The sequence below is a fragment of the Pediculus humanus genome, genomic scaffold (assembly GCF_000006295.1).
Source record: "Pediculus humanus corporis 1103172107751 genomic scaffold, whole genome shotgun sequence".
Classification (NCBI taxonomy): domain Eukaryota; kingdom Metazoa; phylum Arthropoda; class Insecta; order Psocodea; family Pediculidae; genus Pediculus; species Pediculus humanus.
The window spans coordinates 233,114-236,743 of NW_002987351.1; the positions used below are offsets into that span (position 1 = coordinate 233,114).

At 24.4% G+C, this 3,630-nt stretch overlaps 1 non-coding gene across 1 annotated transcript; it reads left to right on the forward strand.

The window, feature by feature from the left end:
- The first annotated feature begins 756 nt into the window (after positions 1-756).
- On the forward strand, positions 757-828 carry Phum_PHUM344650. The gene has a single exon. It is a non-coding gene; the product is annotated as a tRNA-Asp (tRNA).
- The last annotated feature ends 2,802 nt before the right edge of the window (positions 829-3,630 follow it).

The window sequence follows — 3,630 nt, forward strand, 5'->3', positions numbered from 1 at the left end:
CATGCAAAGTTTTTAATTTAATAAAAACAGACAACATCTTATTAAAAACAAAAAAGGCGAAGGGGAAAGTGCAAATATTATTATTTTTTGTTTTCTTATGGAAAAATATTTAGAAAAGAAAAGAAAAGAATTAAGTAGACCTTGATTGGCGTGTCTAACGATAGAAGAAAAAAGTATGAGAAGAAAAAAAATAAGAAACAGGAAAAAAAAAAATTTTTTTTTTTTTTTTAGTAAGTCGATATAATAAAATTTTTGACAGTGGAGATTAAATAACCTTTTTTTTTTTTTTAAACAATGGTTGGATAATTGTAATTAACTGTAATTAGTAGCTGTAGTCGGAAAAACTAATTTTCCTAACATATAATCCAGGATTTAAAAAAAAAATATTCTGACTTTATTTAATGAAGGAACAATCAAAAACAGACAGACAAATATAATTTATCTACAAAATAATTTCATTATTACAAATAAAAAAATTTTTTTCTTTACCGTAAACAACAACAACAACAACAACTTGATAAATAATTAAATAAAATTTTTTATTTTATTTTTTCGCTCAATTAATTTTTTATAATTATTATTTCATTTTTACCTTGCTATATTATAATTAATTTAATTTTAAAATAATAATAATAATTATTATTATTATTATTCGCGTTTGCGCATCGCGACGACGTTAAAACGACCGTTAAAAATTTAACGAAAAAATAAATTTTTTAACAACAGGTAAATTTTTTAAACATAAGCAAAACGTAATCCTCGGTAGTATAGTGGTAAGTATCCCCGCCTGTCACGCGGGAGACCGGGGTTCGATTCCCCGCCGGGGAGATTAATTTTTTTTTTTTAAAAAGGATTTTAATAAAACATTATTTTTAAAAAAACATATTTTTTAGTATAAAATTTATTATTATTATTATTTATAATATTAATATTAACATAATTAATAATAATTACAATTTTACTAAAACATTACAATTTAATATTAATTATTCGTTTATTATTATTGTTATTATTGTATTTGTTATTATCATCATCATTAATATAAATTTAATAAATTATTCACCTTATTATAGAAAAATATAGGTGTGATATAATAATAATAATTATAGAAGGTTTCATTTTATCACCGTTTTTCCACGTACCGGAATCGTGACCTAAAAAAATTAATAAAAAGAAAATTAAGTTATTTTAATAATAATAATAATAATAAAAGTTTTAATAGTTATTAACCTAATTATATTAATAATAAAACAACCCCCCTCCTCCCCTTCCCCCCCAAAAAAAATAACTTAATTATTAAAACAATATTTTATAAAAAAAAAAAAAATATTAAAACGTGGTGCGAAAGAGAGAAACTTTTTTTCTCTCTCTCTCTTTCTTTTTTTTTTTGGAAAAGGAAACAAAAATTTCCACAAAATTGGCTTAAATATTAATGAAATTTTAAAGTTTTCGAATAAATTAAAAAAGTCTTTTACCAATATTCAGGGAGGGGGAAGGGGAGGAAGAAAAGAAAAAGGAAGAGAGGGAGAAAAAAAAGGAGGAAGAAAATCAGGATACGAAACGATCAAATATGAGGAGGGGAAAAAAGAAAAAAAATTATATTAAAAACAAAATGGCGATACTTTTTTTTCTTGGGGGGGGGGGGGAAACGACAAACGTTCGCATGTTTTTTTTTTTGGTTTTGACTTTTTAAAAAAGAAAAATTATGGTCTGAACACGGATACGGACGACTGATTAATAATATATATATGTCTGACTAAAATTTATTTTTTTTTTTTTTTATTCGTTCCATCTTACCTTTTCTCTCTCTCTCCCTCTCTCACTCTCTCTCTTTTTGTTTTCATCTACCGCTTTCGCCAACAATCTATATTCATTTGAGTGACTTTTTTTAATGGGAAAAAACTTATATAAAAGACACTCAATTAAAAAAATTTTTTTTTTTTTATCATTAATTCAAAAACTAAAAAAAAATGGCGGACAACAATTAATTAAATGTAAAAAAAAAAAAAATATCACGGTAATTATCGTTTGATAAATTGATGAAAAAGAAGAGAATAAATTTATCTCTTATTAATCTCTTCCATAATGCACATAAATTTAAAATAAAAAAAAAATTTTCTTTCTTAGAGTAACAAAAAAAAACAAAATTTCCATAAAAACGTCTCGGCTAAATAAAAAACTGGAAAATTTCTTTTTTTATTTATTTATGAAGTTAAAGGTATTGAAAGAAAAAAAAATAATAAAAAACTTCGATTCCAGGGAAAAACCTGGAAAAACAAAATTTTTATCCTGCCACATCCATATAAATATTGACGTTATTTATAAATATTTTGTTCAGTAAAAAAAAAAAATTTTCTTGTTTATGAATAAAATTTATTTATTTACCTTTTTTTTGTTGTTCTATCGACGCAATTTAAAATTAAATTTTTCATTTTTTTTTCCCACTTATTAAAATAAATAATAAACGACTTATTAAAAATAATTAAAATAAAATAACGTTTAAATCACCGTTTTGAAAATGGCCGTCGTATAATAAGACACATTTAAAACTGATCACGTGGTTTATGAAAAGATCGATTGTGATTGGTTGGAAAAATCACCATTGAAGTCCGCCATATTGTTTTTATTTGATTTCCGTTGTCGTTTTATTTACTTTTTTTAAATTTAACGGTTTAAATTCTGTTAAAATTTTATTATTTTTTTTTCGAGTGGGAGGAGGAGAGGAAGGGGGAGGGGGAGGGGTTATTAATTAATGATAATGATAATAATAACAGTTACGTAATAGAAATCGATTTAAAAAATCTTTTTTTCTTCTCGCCCTATTACTGACCTTGTTTTCGATAAAGCAAAAAAAATTTAAATTTTATTTTATGTCAAATGATGGGGGGAGGGGAAGAGAGAAAGAGAGATAAAGAGGGGGCGGGAGTTACAAGGGGGGTTAGGGGGGGTTTAAACGAAAGGTATACAAACGGAAATTATTTTTATAAATAATGAAAAAATTTCAAACGAGTAAACAAAAAAATTAGTATTTAATTTAATTATAAAAGGTTATTAGTGACTAAATTCACTCTCTCTCTCTTCCTCTCTCTCTCTCTCTCTCTCTCTCTCTCTCTCTTTCAGCTTTGAAAATTCAAATAAAATTTTCTCTTATTTTTTTTAAAATGTTTAAAAAATAAAAATTCTCTGTATTTTTATTCCCATGGTTTCGTTTTCCCTTTTTTTCCCTTTTCCCTCTTCTCCCATTCGATGTTTACTCTCTCCCCTTCATGTCCTTTTTTTTTTACCCCTTTTTCCTTAAAAAAAAAAAAATCCCACGAATGCCTGGAAACCTGCGGTTTTTCATTTTACCTAAATGAACCTCAAATTTATTTTATGCAAGACATGCATAAATTTTAGTTTTAGATTAATTGAGAAAAAAAATTTTTTTTTTTTACCTTTTTAAAATTGATTTTAACTGATTTTGGTAGAATATTTATTTAATGGTTCGTATAAAAAACGTTTTTATCGATTACGTAATGAAAATAATAATTAATAATAATAATAATAATAATAATAATAATAATAATAAATTATACGATTAAAAAATTTCATTTTGACATGTAGAAGTTTAATTAAAGAAATTTCATTCTT